This window comes from Cylas formicarius, unplaced genomic scaffold, assembly GCF_029955315.1.
Source record: "Cylas formicarius isolate icCylForm1 unplaced genomic scaffold, icCylForm1.1 PGA_scaffold_1__22_contigs__length_36826433, whole genome shotgun sequence".
NCBI lineage: Eukaryota > Metazoa > Arthropoda > Insecta > Coleoptera > Brentidae > Cylas > Cylas formicarius.
Window position 1 is genome coordinate 17,032,724 of NW_026844264.1, and position 20,432 is coordinate 17,053,155.

At 33.0% G+C, this 20,432-nt stretch overlaps 1 protein-coding gene across 1 annotated transcript in view; it reads right to left on the minus strand.

The window, feature by feature from the left end:
* The window catches only part of LOC132696480 (GATA-binding factor A-like), a 61,455-nt gene that overhangs the window by 14,969 nt on the left and 26,054 nt on the right, over window positions 1-20,432 (minus strand). The gene's annotated exons all lie outside the window — the stretch shown is intronic.

Here is a 20,432-nt window from a genome sequence, read left to right on the forward strand (position 1 = left end):
TTTTGTTATTGTTGTTACAGTTTCCAAGGAAGACAACAGCAAATAGGAGTTACTATACAGTACTACCTCTTAAATGATATTGTGCTTTTTGTGGGAGATACAAATATTTTAAATTACATGGACAGAATGGAAAAAATGTAATATATATATATATATATATATATATATATATATATATATATATATATATATATATATATATATATATATATATATATATATATATATATATATATATATATATATATATATATATATATATATATATATATATATATATATATATATATTACATTTTTTCCATTCTGTCCATGTAATTTAAAATATTTGTATCTCCCACAAAAAGCACAATATCATTTAAGAGGTAGTACTGTATAGTAACTCCTATTTGCTGTTGTGTTATATATATATATATATATATATATATATATATATATATATATATATATATATATATATATATATATATAACAACAAAAAACAACAAACACAAAGAAATTTCTCAAATGTCACTAGTAAAAACTAAATAACATAATATTTACACGTGCAGATAAAGGAAAGACAGTCATATCTATAGATCTCTCAGAACATATTTCAAAAACCAACAATTTCCTTAAACCAGAACTTTTCCAATATATCAAACTCGATCCTACCGAGTTATATCAAAGACAAGTCAGGAAGTAATTAGTAACTCCACACTATTTAGTGACAAAGACAAATATTTTTTAACAATTATGACCATTAGACCAGCCGTGTCACAGCTCCAGCAGTTAAACTCTCAACAAACTTAGTAAATATTTTAAAGTTCCACACAGATTTTAAAGCAAAATTTGCAATAAAAAATTCTTTTGAATTAATCAACAAAATTACAGATATCAAAATCCCTTCTAACGCAACACTATTGTTTTTTGATGTACAAAACTTATTTCCCAGTATTCCACCTATGGATGTAATAGATTTAGTAGATTTCACCCTAACTCGGAAACATGTTAACCCATTGGTGAAACAAGATTTATTAGATTGCTTAATAGTATCTTTAGACTAAAATTATTTTGAATTTAATGGACAGATTTACCTCTCTAAGAAAGGTTTGATTATGGGAAACTCATTTAATCCTTTCTTAGCCGAGATCTTTATGGATAATTTGGAAAATATCATACCAGAACATCCTTTAAGTAAAAGTTTTCTATGGTACTATAGATAAGTGGATGATGTCTTTGCTTGCTTTGTTGGAACGGACAGACAATTGAATTCTTTTTTAAATTACATTAACTCATTACATAATCATATAAAATTCACTATCGAGATTGAAGAAAATAACTCTATTAATTTTTTAGACTTAACTATTACGAAAACGCAAAACCAATTAGATTTTTCCATTTATCATAAACCTTCACACACGGGCACATCACACATAACAACTCAAATCACCGTTATACAAATAAAATGGCTGCATTTCACTCCTTCTTCTTAATACGCCACTCTCAACAGAAAATTACAACAAAGAACTTAATTACATTATAGATAAAATTCCATTATAGATAAAATTATAAATAAAAAACAAATCCAGACAACAGTAAACTCTATTTATCCGAAACTTAATACAGAACACCAACAATTTAAAACAATTACATACATAGGAGAACCCGGTGAAACAGTTTCAAAACATTTGTCAAAATGTGATTGAAAAATAGCTTTCAGAACTGACAACACAATAGGAAAATATTTAAAAAATAATAAAACGAAATGTCCAAAATCTCAAAAATCGGGTGTCTGCAGGTTGATATACGGATCTTGTCCTAAAATTTATATAACAGGTAGATCCTTCAAGAAACGCATTAACGAACATAAAAGAGCGTTTAAAAACAATAGTCTAGATTCTAGTTATGCTACACACTTAAACACAGAAAAACACATTTTTGACGACAATTTTGTTATATTACATACAGTCACAAAAAGTAGAAAATTAAATTTATTAGAAGCCATGGAGATTAACAAAATGAGACATTCAAATGTCTTAACGATCAATTAGATTTAAATATCTCTCCTTTATTAAACTTAAATTCTCACAACATTAATTAAAGGTTTTATTGCCATTTTTTGGTATATGTATAGTAACAAGTAGTTTGCAAATATTACATTTGATAAGTCGTCGAAACAATTGTCATGTAAGAATATATAATTTCCTGAAAATCTGAGCTTTAGTTCTTATTTATTTTGATAAAAGGAAAAACCACCTCAGTTCAATTTTTGAAAAAATGTATTTAAATCATATACAGTGTGTCCCACTTAAGAACTGTACACCCTTGTAAAATTTCTGTTTATGGTTCGATTTTGATTTTTTTTTGTTGGATAGATATCTGAAAAATGCACTAAAATCTTGGTTTGCTTGTTGCTTCAATGTTGCGATGTTTTAGAAAATTAATTGGCAACCAATTCTTATTCAGTAGTACTTAGAACTCAATTATACCAATTTTTATAATGTTTATAAACGTTTGCGCTCCGCTTAAAACTGTACATCGTTGTAAAGTCTTTGATTAGGGTTTGATTTTAATAATTTTTTGTTGGTAGATCTCTAAAAAATGCCCTGAAAACTTATGTTTTGAAGTCATGGCCAACTTGGACTAATTTTTTATGTCAAATATCGAGAAGGGCTATTAAAACCTAACTATACTAATTTCCATGAAGTTCGAATACAGGGTACTCGAAATATCGCGGGCGCCTCGCGTAAGCAGTACTCCTGTAGAATGTCTGTTTATGACTCAATTTTAATAATTCTTTTTTTGTTGGATAAATTCCAGTGACAGACACTAACGATTTTCTTTAGATTAAGTATAGAGAGAATTACTTTACAACGCTGTATTTTTTTAATTTAGAAGGATTTTTAATTCTCATCTATTAATGAAAATAACAGAAGTACCACAATTTTTTGACTTCGGTATAACGTTTCCTTTGGAAAAAAGTTTGCCATGGAGAAGCGAATATTCGACTGTCAAATTCACTCGCTAATTTATATTTTAATTTTGTTTACATCATACCTTTCGAATATTAAGATTTACTAATGTTATTGCTTTAAGGTAATACTAAAAAATAAATGTCCCTTAAGACGTCTTTTTTATAATTATTTTTGAAATTTGTATAAACTATTTGTAAGATCGTAACAGCACAAACAAAATAATCGTTATTTACAAGGTTTAAAATACTTATTTTTCTAAAACATTAAAACTTTGGTCATTGGTCTAGTTATTTTTACGTAGTCCTGAATGTTCAATTTGAAAAAATCTCTAAAAGTACTTTTCCGCTTCAAAAAATTGTGGCAATTAGTTTTTTAATCGATGCTATACGAAAAAAGAAATCTCTAATGGCCCTTCTCGATATTGGATATCAAAAATTACTCCCAGTTGGCCATGACTTTAGGTTGCTGTAAAAAGAAACATAAGTGTTTAGTGCGTTTCTGAGGGATCTATCCAACAAGAAAAAATCAAAATCGAACCATAAACAAAGATTTCACAGGGGGGTGGGGGGACACTGTTAGTTCTTCAAGTTTCTAAACCTCAAATTGCCGCTGCATCCAAAGGTGTTACTAAATAGTACTCACTGTTTTTCAATCATTCGAATAAAAAAATAGAAAGGGCACCTGATATTTCCGGACCAAAAATTCGGCAAAATATTTTTTTCCAGTTATTAATAGTATAATCAATAATGGCAAATGTAAATCAGTTGTAATAAACAACGAATTAGATTAAGTGACAAGATAATAGTTGACATGCAAAAGTTTTTTTTGTTCGGATGGGTAATGATATTTACCCGGAGATTAACAAGAACGTGTGGAACAGTAACTTTGTTGTGTGACTTTTCTCTTTTTTTTATTTCAGTAACAAAATCAACAAATTAATTCACCTCCTGCAGAAGATACTACTGATATGTTAGACATTAACTTGAATTTTGTACACCAACCGCTAAAGCCATATTACAATTTCATTAATAAGTTTAGCATCGAAAGTATTTAAGATATTCCTAAATCATCGATTAGTAAAGTAATTGAACCAATATAAACTAATTAACAAAAATCCATATGAATTTCAAAAAATACTGAGAAAGATGTGACTATGCAGCGGTTGGCGAGGTTAAATTTTGATGAGTCGTCAGAAACTACTAGATAAATTTAAGCTATTGGAGCAAGGAAGCTACCGCTGACATATTTATAAATTAAATGAATATTCCACAACAGTAATTTTAAAAGTAAGGAAAAAGCAATACAAACTGGAACTCTTTCAGCGCCTGGAGCTTATAGAAAAGCTGGAATGCGACGTAGTTTTGGTTAGTCGTTGATGATATTGCAATAGTGGTCAGAGACCATGAGTGTGGTGGATAAAATTCAAAACTTCAATTCAATTTGTTAGACTACCATGATATACACAAATTTTTCTTCTTCTAGCGTTGGTGGTACTGCTTAATACCCTATGATAAGTATGAGAAACTTTCTGGAGACTAAATTAAACAGGACTACCATGTTAAATAGGTAGACCATAGGTAGATGTTAGGAAAAACTATAACCAAAATAGTCACCCTCGCTCCACTGTACGTGCCAAGTTAAAGTCGTCAAGTCTGTTCATAGATATAAGAAAGTGACTAACTGATACGAATTAAGGAAAGACCCAAGCAAGCTGAAAGAATGAAATATGGCCGAACAGGTCCGTACTTTGCTTATAATTTAATTATTTGGGGTTTTTGTTAGGAAAGATACTAAACAATATTTATTTATTTATGTATGTATTTATGTTTAAATCTAAAATAAAATTACAAATTGTTTTTATTACGTACTTAAATTACTTAAAATTATTCACATAATATACCAGTATCACTGTCGCTATCATCGCCTGATCTAATTATTATTTATTCTATATTATTTGCAATATACGATTGTTCTGCTTTTTCTATATGTTTAACAGAATTTGCCCAACTTTGTGGAGGGATGTTAAAAGCTTCGGTTTCTATAAGTTTGAGGACATTGGAGTTAACACGGGGAAAAACATTGTGGAAGCCTTAAAACTGTATGCCCTAGATTGTTTGCATAATTATCACAGACCTATTCCTTTTGTAGGTTCAAGTTTTGTAGAACCTCAATTAATTGCTTTTTGGTATAATATTCGTGAAAATAAATGTCGTTATTATACATGTAGTTTTTTATTGTTGCTTTTGTGTCACATGAAGAAGGGGTTTTAGTCAACTGTCTACTGTGATAACTTGCAATGTCCATTACAATTATACTATCAGGAGGAATGTTTGGAACTAGTTTGTTTATAAAACAACTTTGAAATAAATCAGCGGTGGTGTCTTCATGGTAATCCAGAGTAGAATCTTTAATATTTTTCGCAGACAGGGAAAGTCCATTTGGAATCCAACCATGTTTAGAGCCAGCATGCAAAATAGTTATTGTTTTACCTCTTTTTGATGGTGCGTTTGTTGTACAATTATCAGTTGAGTCAACCCTTTTTCGGGGTATCATAAGTGTCGAACCAGGTTTCATCCAAGTAAATAATTGGCCTTTGTTGTTCTCTGTAAATCCTAATTTTATCTAGATATTCCAGTCGCCATTTCCAAATTCTAAAAGATTCCATTAAAACTTGCCTTTTGTCAATTTTTCTAAATCTAAAACCCATGTGTTGAATACACTTCCATAAGGTAGTTCTTCCACATTTAACATCGGTTTCATCTTTTACATATAACTGGTAAATTTTACGCCGTATTATATCTTGATCACTTTCATCTACACTCGAGAAAATGTCAGCATCGCTTCTATTTTTCTTCGCTGAAATGGGATTATTCACAATTTTCCATACAGTTGATGTTGGAATTTTCGTCAATGTGGCCGTTTATTATAAAGATGCTTGCTTGCTGGCACCGCGTTCAATAAGAGTCAAACAAACATTGTTTATAACTTCTTTAGTCTCAATAGAATAGTGTTTCCTACATTTGGGCGGGAGCATCTCCTCAGATACACTAGACTCGCACATATTTTGGATAATTCGCACACGATTCAACACACGCTGTATTACACACGAAATAAGAATGAATGCTAATAAACTTAAACTAAGTAGTATACCAAACCAAGGAATAATTAAACACAGGTAGGTATAAAATTATTTTCTATCACGGACCACAATTTTACCTGAATTTAAATTTCGAAACTTTAGGTAATAATCTTGTTGCATTGTATGTTAATGACCACCCTTGGATAATCCCATTCAAAAGCAATTGGTGACTTTCTTATATTTATGAACAGACCATAACTAAAGTACCGTGATATACTATGATGTTTTCGATCTCAGGCAAGTCAGCTTTTTAAAACAGATGGACGGTTTTATATTCGTGAGTTATTTGTGAAATGAACAATTACATTTACTGGAATAACATTTCTTGTGCTATTGATGAAGGAATTGGGAAATTTTCATTAGTAATTTCCACGACGTTGAAGTTCGACTGATTCTGATTGTCGGATTTTACATTTTTTATGCCTTTAGATATTGATATGTTAGCTTTAACACAATTTCCTAAGGATTTCACAAGTTTTGCTAAAATTTTAAAAACCACCACAAAAGACATGTGGAAAGTTCAGCTGCTCTGCGCTTCTTTGTGCACACTCGTTGAAAAGAATTATCATTGGTCACTAATACACGTAACCGTTATGTTAATTTCAATAAAATCTGAGCGCAATGTACGTCATAATAAAAGGTTGGTCATTATAGCCGGATCCGAATCGTAACCAGATTATTCTGTATACCAATACTTTGTTTAACGTTTATATTATTTAAATGTTAGTGTTTTTAACGCGCAGCAAATGCAAAAACAAAAAGATAAGATAGTGTTATCGGGAACAGTAAAAGCGACAGCACCGGCTCACCAACCGTAGTACGCGTATTTCGCTGCTTAACATACTTTACAACAAAGCTAGATGTCCGATTATTTGCGACTTTTTGCGATAAAAATTGGTTGTTAAATGAGTAGGCCGAGTAAACGATAAGATAATCGGTATATTATCAAATTTGAAAATATATGAGCGCCCAGCGGCACTAATTGCATATTGATAAGGCCCGACATAACCTTATCATAATTTCCTCGACCAGCTATCAGTTCCTACTCAATTTTTCAATCAAATAGAAAGTCGTACGTAATGCACTTTACTGTAATTGCTATTGGGTGTTAGTGTTACGGGTTAAAGTGATTGAAACTTTTTTTATTGCAAACGCTTTGTTCTATAAAATATAGATGGATAATGTGGCATTAGAGGCCCTTTATTTTCACTACGAAAGAGCCTTTCCATAACCTTTTGAGTTTCGTCTAAGTAAACTTTTTTATCTCGAAAATTGAAGATAATTCACGTTCTTTAATGCCTTTTACGAATTTGAATTAATTATCTAAATCAAACACACAAAGCCATAGTAAATTAGAGTATACCTACCTTAGTTCTCCCTTAAAGTTGTGCACAACTACTTACACATTAAAAAAAAATACTTACCATTTCTTAAATATTATTTGAACCACTGATTAATTGGTTATTTTGACCCTCACAACGAAATTAACTACCTTCGCGAATGTATATCTATATTTTTTAATTACGCCAATTACATTTACCACCTATTATCTATCGGCATATAAGTACGTATACATTGTTAGCTAAATGAATGCAAAAATTACTCACGCACAAGTAGGTATGCAAAATTCCAACAATTTATCCAAATTGTCCAATAAGTAACGGGTCTAGTTATCGTGGAAATCAGTTTCTAACATTGTGACCAAATAAATGAACTGTACAAATAACAAATATATAAACACGCTAAGTTAGGGGTGAGTAAAACTAGAAACATTAGGATATATAAATATTTCAGGATTATTATGTATTGCAATTAACGATATACAAAACAAATTGATATTCGTGATGCCTAGCTTGTTAGAAAAACATAAAAAAAACACGCGCTTGTCTAATGCGTGTTCGTGAAAGTGAAACATTGTTGTTATATTATAAGAATGGAACAAGAAATATTGTAAATAATTTCGGCTCCCAACAAAATGGACGCACATAATATATGTTTTATCATCACATTGATCTTCACTGTGCTTATCTTCTTAAACCTCAAAATTTGACAAATCTAGGTATCGATGTTCCACATGACCTTAGGTAAAGTTAATTAAAGTGTCTTTCTTATTCAACAGCAAACAATGGTAACTGGTAAGTGCGGTTTCGACAAGAACATTCCAAACTGGTCCATCAGATTGTAAATTTTGTAAAATTGACCCTGTGTCATCTATAAAGTATTAATAAACTAGCTTAATCTACATAAGGATAAACGTACAACCTCAATATTCGTAAAAGAAAAATAATTATTTCTCAATAAAGTAGCAATAGTTTCACCTAGCAGAAATGGGTGTATCAATTCACAATTTGACTTGAGTGACTAATAAATCCCGTTTGCAAAACGCAGTAAAAAATTAAATTACAACTTAATTTAATCGAGGGGGGGTTCATAAATTTAAAAATTAAATCAAATAGAACCTTTTTTTTTGGAATTTCAATTTTACGTATTAGATTACACATTATTAATTATTAAAGATTATGTTTAATATTTCGATCAAATTAAAATCCTAAGCCTGAAACCTATACACTTCGAAAAAAAAACTTTTAGGTACATTCGCGCTTAATTTTTTCAAAATTTTCATATTGACATTTAATATATGAATTTGTTTTCTAGGTTCCCCAGAATCATTAGTAATTTTAATTTTTGCTAGTTTGCCATTATAGATTCTTCGTAGGTAGGAACGGCACTTTTGGGCTAGTTTTGTAGGCTCTCGCACTATTTGTTGTTCCTGACAGCACTACGTCAGACCTGCAATAAATTTTGTTAGTATATTTGAGGCCGCACATAGCAGAGTGATTCCTTTATAATTCTTTGCTTTCCCTTTTCTCCCTTTTCCTTTCATGTCTATCCAATCATGATTATATTCTGTTTTTGTCTCTAATCAGTTCTACTTTCCTCCTGATTTTGGGCATTTTTTTTCATTCCTCAAATGTTATTGTTTTCTGAGGAACATATTTATTTACAGTTTCTTATCACGTTCAATATCTATTTCCCGAAATTCCTTCTTAATTGCATTAATTTTTATTTTATTTCTAATAGTTTTATGATCAGCCGACATCACTATTTCGCTTCTAAATGAGAGATATGATTTTCTTTTCACTTTTCCCACCTGATGTTCTCCAAGTTGTTGTTGGTTGAAGTTGAAGTTGTTAATACTTAATCCATTGTGTGAAAAAAAAAAGTATAAATTGTTCCCCATTGCTATTAACTGTTTCTTCAAACTAATTTTAAGTTCCAGGTTCAACTTGTTTAATATCATTTTTAGTTGCTTCTCCCCAGGCCACGATGTGAGATGTGAGATCCTTGTCTTGTCTTGGCGTTGGGCATGAACTTTGACATATCCGTAAACAAATAAAGTATATCTTTTTTCTCCAAAACGTCTATTTCATTAAGTCTATTTTTTTATTTAAAATAAAAAATACAATTTTGTGCCCCTATTTAAATGAAGTTTTCATCTTAAAATTAGTTTCCTTGAGCCCTACTCGACCCACGGCCTATTAATTAATGATTTCATTTATTTATTAATTTATTTGTTTATTTAAACATATAAAGTAATATAAATAATTTTACGTTATGTTAACAAATTTCGAATTTCCGATAATTAAAAAAAAAAGAAAAAGCAAAAATATTTCAAACAAAGATTTAACGAAAGATTGCACAGGGAAATAAAGTTATTTTTCAAGTACTTGTTTATTTTGAGAAGCTACTTTGAACACTGTAATGTCTCCTATTTATTAATTTTACGAATAAAAATAATATCGTATATGTCAATTCCACTCATATGGATGCTTTATAAAAGTAGACCTACCGCATCAGCCATTGGAAGGGAATGGTCAGCGGGTTATTAGCTTTCAGGCTCCGCCTTCAGCAGAGAAGATCGGATGGTTTCGAATTTTACCCGAGAAGAACAGACAGCCAACAACCAACTTCCATTAAAGGATCAATTAAAATGATTATAGTGAAGTCAGTGCTGGCTCGTTCGTTTCTTTGAAAGATCTACGTGTAGAAAACAACCAGTTTTCGGGTTTCATGGTAGAAGGGATATTGCAAAAATCATTAATAAAATTCTACGAAATTCTTATTTTTTATTTGAATGTGGTCTTTTTTGAAGAAGGTTAGTCCCTTATACTTTAAAAAACGTTCAATCCCTATGAGCGTAATACTCAAGGTGCTCTCGAAGCCGCAGATGTTTCGTAGGTAATTAGTTTTCTCTAACGATAAGATAACGCGTATGGTATAGGCGAAGCCTCCAAACCTTTTTTGACACTTAAATAGAAAGATCACTTAAGGGTGATTGAATAGATTTCGTTAACTTAATAAAAACCTATTTATTAGGGATATAGAGTGCAAAGTTGCACTTTGTTTTGTAATTATATTTGTAATTAATAGTTTAATATATCCATTAAACTATTCACTACCTAATCGTTTTTCAACTTGTTGCTTAAAAATAGATTAGACTATTTTTTGCTGCTTGAATTTATGAAATCATCAATTTTTGTGCCAATTATTAATCCGGAATCTTTTGTTGCGCAACAAAGTAATATACCGTTTACGATATACCGTTTTTACAACCTTTTACGGTTTTGACTTTGAAATGAGTTTAAGACCCGCCTATTGTAAAGCGGAGGGTGCCATTATTTTCAGCACGTGTACCACAAGATGTTAGCCGACAAAAACTATGTCGTGCGGACTGCTGAATTTTAAGAGTAGGGAAATTTTCTTTGATTCAAATGTTATATTAATTCGTATTAGTGTGCTTTTTATAAGTCTACCTAAAACAGTCCCTACTTGAGATAGCTCGGTTTCAAGGAATTTGTTCATCATATGGCTTGATATCCTATATTAAAAACGCATTAGAAAGCTTTCCAATTTAAGTGTTTTACATAATCAATCAAATCAATCAACACAACATCTTATGTAGATCATTGCTGTATAATGGAAGTTTTCCCAGTTTGCGATTGGTTGATTTGTGAGGGTTGGTGAAATCGGAGTATACAGCATACTCCGATTTCACCAGATTTATGAAACGGTATTTTCTTAGCCGTCGAAGCTTTGGGGTTATTTCTATTCCGTCTTGTGTTTGTAATTAGTAATTACTAACTTACTTACTATTCAATTGTTTTTCAAGACGTGCCATTTTTATCGAGGGACCATATTTTACATTTGATTACAATCATCATTCAATTTTGTTAGTCATTTGCGATGTCCAGCGACGAAGAAGTTAAGATTGTGGTCGATGGCGCAATAATCGTTGATGATGAACATCCGTCATATTCAAATGAACTGAAGACTCGGTCGTTTGCCGATTGCTGCCAAAATTATAATTTGAAATGTGTTTTTGTTTCTGAAATCGACACCGTATCCCACAGTACGTGACAAAGTTGTGAATGGTCTCCAAGAAAGAAAACCGCGGAAAGATCTTGCGGTCCCAAAAAGTCTACTGGACATGTACCATGCCGGAATAGTGAGAGGGTTGATATATGATGCGCCTCAGAAGAATATTGTTTTAACAATTAAAACTTTACATGAAGAGTTGCATAGTGTTTTGAACATTGACTGTTGCCAAGAGGCTTTGCGTGCGTTCGTACGAAGAATTGGTTTTTATTACAAAACCATCAACAAGTTTTGATGGAATCAAGAAGAATTTAGGAGTGGAGGACAAGATATTTGAAAGAAATCCAAGTAATTCGTGCAAAAAACGACCACATCATATATGATGGTAAGAGCAGGAAATGTTCGTTGGATGTACCAGTTTTGCGGGCAAACGACTAATCATACTACATGCGGGCTCTGAAGCTGTTTGGGTAGATAAGGCTCTGTTGCTTTCTGCAAAAGATACCAAAGAAGCAAAAGTTGACTACCACGACTGCAGACATCTTTGTAAAATGGTTTTCTGAAAAATTGCAGAAGCAGTTATTGGAAATTCTTAAGATGTTTGATAAGAAGTATAATACAAAACACGCCAAGTGACCAATCTACTCAATGAAATAAATGAAATCATAATGGAAGAAGAAGGCGAAAAGCAATTTTGGACCATTCATCAAAAACTACTCAGGAAATAAAGAAAATAATTAGAACAGCTAAGAACAACGACCCGCCAGGGGAAATATGGAAGTTATTGGACGATGAAAATCTATGACACAGGACAAATTCCTGAAAGCTGGCTCAGTTCAATGTTCATCCCCCTTCCAAAGAAAAACAATGCACGATACTACAATGACCATAATAAGTCTAATGAATCACACTTTTACGATATTCCTGAAAATATTACATAGCAGAATGTATAAAATATGCGAGGATAATATAACTACAAATCACTTCGGGTTTAAAGCTGATATGGGCGCCGGTGAAGCACTGTTCAGCATAGAAGTGCTAACACAGATGTTAGAAAGATGTGTTCATGTGCTTCATTGATTACGAAAAGGCGTTTGACGCAGTACAACATAGAAAACTCATTGAGATATTACGAAAAACAGACTTGGATGAAAAAGATATACTTAGAGGCGTGAGACAGGGATGTGTACTCCCACCACTATTCTTCAATATGTATTCGGAAGAGACTTTTAATGAAACTTTTGAGAACCCCGAACAAGGAATAATGGTTAACCGAATCCCAATATCGAACCTGAGATCCGCGGTTGACTCCATACTACTTGCAAACAACATGAATGAGCACTCGACTGAATGAAACCGGCCCAAACTTCAATTCCAAGAAAACTAAATTCATGATCATTAGCAGAGACAAACAAATATATGCTAACGCAATACCCAGCAGCTTAGAAAACCAGCTCATGGAATGTTTTGCTCTATGGCAATGAAAAATATAACATCCTACAGCTCATAATCGAAGGAAAGATAGAGGGCAAGAGGGGAATGGGTAGAAAGGAGCTGCCATGGGCGAGAAACATCAGACAATGGACCGGTCTGAAGGCTATAGGAAAGCTCATAAACACCGCAAGACACAAAGACAGATACCAACATGTGGTCGCTAACATCCAGTGAATGGATTGGCAACTAAAGAAGAAGATAATGTGGACAAGGAGCGGGGATTCAAATTTGTCCGTCTTTTACCATATCACTGTACTTTTAATCCCATAGAACTAATATGGGGACAGCTGAAACCCAGTTAAAAAAGAAACAACACCTCGCCGAAATTTAGTTCTGAAGAAAAGTCGACTACTGCCAAAATTAATTATTAATGTAGAGGACGAGTCCAGTGACGATAGTGATTATTTTGATTTAGAATAACTTTTTTTTTAATAAATATTCTAACATTGTTTTATAGTTAAATTTACTCCCTCATTTATATTTATAATAAACATTTTAAAGTGAGAATGTGTTTTGCACTGCATGGACTAATAATAATCGGGTAATCTCACCGTTGAAACGCTACACAAATCCGTCAGCTTTCAGCATTTGTATGCACGAAGTACCGAAGTACGGTTCTGGAACGGCATTGTGGAGTAGCGAATCTATTTATTGAGGGTTACAAAGAGAAACCCAAGCGAGGTAGGCCTTCATAAAAATTTACCAAAGTTAAATACCGGATTATTACGTAAAAGCGGTATATTGTTTGGCAAACTTTACGATAACAAACATTTTCGTCTCGCTTTCCTTATTCTCTACCGTTGAAAGATCAATGGCCCGATAAACATTAATACCAAACTTGAAGCTGTTATAACTAGTATTTTTGTCATTTGTTCCTTAACTCATTCACTCATTCAAAAAAAAACTCAAAATGAACCTGGAACCCAATATATACTTAGGAAACATATTTCTTCCGCATATTTTACCATAGCAAATATTTTAAAATAGTCCCGTTCTTCTGTCAGCGACTTATTAGAACAAGACCGAACGCGACCCGTAGACATTCTTTACATCGTATTAGGCAATGAATATTACCGCTGACGTTTCGGAATCCAGTTGTCTATGTTTTGGAATTCGCCGTAGGTGCCTTCACCACCTATAATTACTTCCCCTAAAACCGGTAATGAGCGGTTTGTCGGATATCGAATTTACGTGCCACTAGTGATTTTGGTCGACTCCCCAACAAAAATGAAAGGACTTTATATAAATTTACGGGAAGATTACAGCAGTGCCAAATACAAAGTAAAAAAATATCTTCGCATAGACTGGTGGTAGATAAATAATTTTTGATTTAATGATCATCAAAAGGCAGGAATGGGACAAGCAATATTTTAAAAATTACGATTAAGATTGCTTTCTACAAAACTTCTGGATTTCTCCTGCGTCGGTTTTTGCTTAGTTGAAATTGCTGACGGTTCGCCAATCATCTTGTTGGCTTCTTCAGAGCTTGACTGAAACTGAACAGTCTGCGTCGGTTTTTGCTTAGTCGAAATTGCTGACGTTTCGCCAATCATCCTGTTAGCTTCTTCAGAGCTTGACTGAAACTGAACAGTTTCAAGCTCTGAAGAAGCCAACAAGATGATTGGCGAACCGTCAGCAATTTCGACTAAGCAAAAACCGACGCAAGAGGAATCCAGAAGTTTTGTAAAAAGCATTACAGTAGCCTGTGGAAGTTTCTTTGAAAAACGATTAAGATTATTGATAAAGGAGTTAACTGAGGATGAGCAGCACTTGGGTGCTCGAAACATGTACTGACATCTCTTTAAAACAAAAAGAAATTAAAAAAGGATTTTGCATTAAATTTGTTTGCAGGAGGACAAGGTTGTTGAGTTCACTCCACTTACGGTTCATTTGTTGAATTATTGATGATGTCACATTCTAATGGGCGAGGAATCCCCCATATATATGTATATATAGTTCCTGATGCAATAATGATTTTTCCTGAAACTTTTTAACTTTAACCTTAAAATTTGGCAATTGTACGACCAAATCCATCGTTAAAATGACTTTCGTATTTATTTGTTAGTATAATCGACGTATATAATTAAAAACCTCAAAAAATTGCCATGCTTGTACACAAAACAATGTAACCTGAATAAAAAGAAATTTAAAAAGTCTACAACAATATCATTATCTATAACTGTTAAACATGTGGGTATTATCGCAAATAACGACGTTAGTGATAACACTATCACCAGCATACACATTTAATGGAAATATCTCCTATCACAACTTTCCACTACGCCACACTATCGTTGGGTTGATACGCCGATCCTATTATTTTTAAATAATGTCGCTTTCTTGACGCGAAGTGGTTGGTTTTATTTTTGCGCTTCTTAGAAGTCCAATTACTATGCGTATAATTATGTCATTTATTATGTTAGGGCATATTAGTGTTTGCAGCAATTATGTTTAACTGCTTGTACTCAAATCCAATTCACGGAATAATTGATATTTAAAAAAAGTCCGTTATATTTTTTTAAAGCCCCGGGGTTTTTATTTGGGTGGATTATCGTACAAGGACGTTAGTCCTATGCAATTTTTGTACATTAACGCGATATGTAAATTTACGGCAAAATCAGTTGGTCTAATAAATGATTCATAAAATCAGGTTTTCCAAACGGAAATCGATAAATAAAACAAACATGCAGATCTGTATTATAAATCAGCGCGACACGAAGTCTGGCTTGTTTCGTGTCGACTCAAAGGCCGGCCAATAATAGAAGGTGTGGCGAAAGTCCTAGAAAGGGTTGATTTTTACACTGTCTATTACAAATTCCCCAAGGGCGTATAGCGGCGCCTTTTGTTCGAGAACGGGCCTTTGTTCCATGGGATTTATTTATTTATTTACGAATAATATCCATTGACAGTGGAAGAATTAACACTGTTGCGGCGTATCTAGAGGCACGACATTTGTCATATTGACATATTTATTACCTATGTCGTTATCATATAACATTTCCGAATCTAAAATTACTCAGAGATCATCGTTTTTACCAGGAAAATTATGCCTTTAGGTGAGATCTGTCATCATATTTGGAAGTCCATTAAATTTGTAATCAAAAATGTTAAAACCGCAGACTTATTTGAATTTATAGAATCAATAATTTATAAAATAAATATCATCGACTATTGTTGGTGTACTTTCTTTTGTACTTGTCAGCTCACGTAGTTGATATTAGTAGTCAGATTCTGGCACTGAGGACGGTTCAAATTTGTAATAGGGGGTACTATCTTCGCCAGTTGGTTGTGACGGCCAAGATAAGCATCGGAGTCTCTATTTGAGATGGAGTTAAGAAATGCCGCTGCCCACATCTGTCCACAACTATGCCAGCATGCATTTCCTGTAGTATCAGCAATTTCTGGGGTTTGTTCCTTGCAATTCTTGCTCCGATCTTGAGATTTGTTCATATTTCCTTGTATTCCTGTCACACACCTGATGTACTCTGAGGGGAGTGACGTTGTCTAGCTAATGGGCCTGCTCTTGAGATCTACCTCTTCCCTCTGCCACCGCGACAAGTAAAGGATTTTTACTATTTACGCATCCCTAAAGATGTACAAGTTGGCCAGATGAGAATGCAAAATGCTGTATATCGAAAACCCATCCGTCTTAGAGATTTTCTTTAAAAAGATTTATTATGAAGGTGGCATAAAAAGGAGATCGTAAAAAATATTTTTAGATTTCCAAGAAGGGGGTAACAGCCATCTTAAATTTTAAAAGTAATTTTTCACTAAAAGCCTTCTAGTCTATATGAGTAATTTTGGTTCAATGCTTTTTAACGTATCTATCAAAATAAAGGCTGGGGAGTATTTTTAAATAAACAGCTCTAACTCCTAAATGACTGAAATGATTTTAACATACTTGGTCTCGTTAAAAAAAAATTTTTGTGCTCCATCGACCCCGTCTTATCTGTAATATGTCTAGCCTTAGTGATCCCGCTAGAGAAAATTGCAAAATTTAAAAAAAAAACTTTTTTCCCATGAAAATGTTGTGAAATGATACCTAAATATCCAAGACAGGGAACTTAAATATTTATTGTTTTTTTTTTCATGTTTCATGCATACAATTTGATAGTAATATAATTCTGAAACAATAAAAGTACCGAATATGAAGAGTAGGCCATAGAGGAAAAACAGAAACTTGTTAACAAAGTCTGTATAATTTGTGTTTGTTGGGCCTTAAAAATAATTTTAAAAAAATTACAAGTTAATGTCTTTGCATATATGGAATTTAATCCTCACGTTAGTCTTTCGCACTGGATCTATCACGTGTTACTACGATTCTATACATTTTAAGGGATCAAAAGTAAGTTTTTACGTCACCGAAAATACTATCATGTGGTTTTACGTTAAGCCTTAAACGACGAACACTTCGACCGACGGATAGATTAGGGGAAATAAGTAATTTTTTATCCATAATTCTTTGGACACTTAAGATCAAAATTGTCATTGGATGTTGGATATAATTAGGGAAAATAGAGACTTTTTATCCGAAGTTCTTTGGATATATGGGGTCACTTTTAGAAGTGATGGAAACGTTAATCTGCATAATATTCAACAATATTCCACCAACAACGAGGGACGACATGAGAGACCATTCGTAGCCTGTCAGTAGCAGAAATTGAAGCTGCTGTAATGTCCACGCATGGGCGAATTCCCCAATGCGTTGAGTGTGATGAAAGATAGTTCCAACATTTAAGGACACATTAGTTTTATTTTATTAGTACGATATTTTAGCTTCGGAATAAGATATCAAGATATGATTTTCACTATACTAATTAGCATCATTTCCCTACATTTTTATGGAAAAAAGTCATATTATTGCAATTAAATTTTTAGAAAATTTTGCAATTTTCTGTTATATCAAAGGACGCACTCTAGCGGGATCACTAAAAACTAAACAGGTAAGATCTCTACGACGAATATTTTTCGAGTTACAGCACTTTGCATTGTTATCTGCGTGGCTCGGACCGATCGGCTGATTTTATTCCGAGAACCTGATGTTCATTACTTTTGTTACTCGGTGTGTGGTTTATTTGCTCCATTTGGACTGGACCTCTCCTAGTTATGTTTCTTCTGGAGGTGAATATTATTGTCACGGTGTAATTGTTCCACCTCTTCTGCATTATTGTTATTACTATTATTATTATTATTATTATTATTATTATTATTATTTGTATTTTTCTACCAATAATTTTGCATTGAAAATATTGATTTTTCATATACTTTTGGTCCCTTTTCACGATTTGCAGTACAATAAAAAAGGAAGAACCAGTAAGGCATTGTCATTCCTTTACTTTGATTGATTTGGTAAGGCAAATTACGTCGGAAAAAAATCGTAATTTTATCAGGAAGATATTACATTCAACGTGATGCATATTATTTTAACCTAGATTACTAAATATTTTACAAAAGTACAGAAAGATGGTAATTAATTCTCTTACTTAATTATTTGGGGATTTTAATGGAAATTATTCGCTGCAAAACATTTGAAACTAATAAACTAAGCAAAATTAAAATATGCAGCAAGCAAGTTTTTGGTCGAGAAAATCGGTTAACTACTATTGATGTTACGTTTTAGAAATATAAAACGCCTGACTAGCACGTTGTCAAAATCAAAAATAGAAAAATGCGCCCTTTAAGAATCTTTTTCGCCGGGACAGATGGGCACGTAATTGATGAGGGCAATTTTTCATGACCCTGGTGATACTGTCGAGTGTTCCGCATGCACACGTGTGTGTCACAGAGCCAGACCTAATGGGGTATTATTAAAAAAAGTAAATAACACGACTACTAGACCTGACGCTGGTTAGAAAAAATAGTTGGCAGAAAGTCGCTACGAAAACAGCAGTCATTAATTTTGTTTAACAGCCGGTGGGCATTGGAACATGTCAACATTGTGGGTTAGGCAATGAATTATAGGTGCGAGACCTGATCAATCAATTGCTGTTGCAATAGGTACTTACGTAGGGAATCAGGACTGGTTGTGTCGAATTTTTGGCAATGACTGAAGCGTACACTTTTTAAACCAATCAAGAAGGAGCCGCTATATATGCATTGTTGCTGCTACGCGAAAGATGAACTCATAAGTGTCTTCCAAAACTAGAAACGCGCTCAAATTAATTTTAGATAATATTTGGACATCCGGGTTACATCTGGCTAGTTGATAACTTAAATTTGTGATAAGTTAGATAAATGGTTTGGTTGTCGCAAATTCCACAGCTAGATCATTTTAAGTGTCACAAAGGAACCTTGTGGTACATTCTCAAATCGATGAAATCGAATTTTCGAAAGTATCTGCGCTCGTATAAAAATTTTATATCTCGGTAACAATAAGTCCTACGAGATCGCCGTCAGTCCTGAATAACTTTCGAACCGTTGGAGCTATAAAATTGAAATTTGCCTCCTTTTTAACCCTCCTCGAGGCACATAAGCTTATAAGAAATGGTCCTGATGCGACACCGGCCTTCATCTTTTTTTCGCTATTTTCGATTGTTTTTTGGACCTTGCTATGAAACACGATAAGTGTCCGAAATTTATATTTGGCACATATATGCAGCTTTGTCCCGTGATGGAACTTATTGAAAATGGGGGGCTGGCGAGTCGGGAAGTATTTAAAAAAAAAATCACGTATGCAAAGGTCTACAAAAAAGACCATTTTTCAAAAACCGTTTACAAGACCGGAAAAATTCTTGAATCAGAAGACACAGAAGAAACGACTCCATAAACTTTTATTCTTGACAATTTTTCAAAAATATACAAAAAAACTGAAAAATGTGTCCCCCTATTATTGAAAATTGGCAATAATTTGAAATCTGCGTTTTAGATATAGACAGCTTAAATTTTTGTATTTACGGTATATACGGTTTAAGTATTGGGTGTTCGCGATATTCCGTGCAATATTAAAAAACATAATAGGTACTCCGAATTTGCAGCTACCGACTTCAGGCTTGGGAGAGAAGTTGAAGTCTGGACCCGCATTTAGACTTTTTTTTGTGGTTATTTTGGCATCCAGAAAAACAGCTTTTCCTCCGAAGCCATTCATTCGATCGGAAAAATTTTACATCCGTAATACGTGGGAGACCCGGCGCTATAACTTTTGTTTCACGCATTTTTTCGATTATATCGAAGGTGTTTTAATTATAGACAAAAATCTAAAATTGAAAATTGTTCTTTTAGAGAGTAAATTATTAACCGTAAATCAAAATTCGTTCAAATAATAGCTAATCCGTTCACACAGTGTTACAGGCCGTATCAAGGGCTACAATTTTTGTATTTAGCGTATTCGTCTATCACATACGCTGTTCGAGATATTTAAAATAATTCAAATAAAAATCACTATTTCTCACCCTCAATCTAGACGCGATGACGTCATTTAATATTACCACGTATTGCATGGTTTTAGAATACAAATAGTTTTTTGAAAAC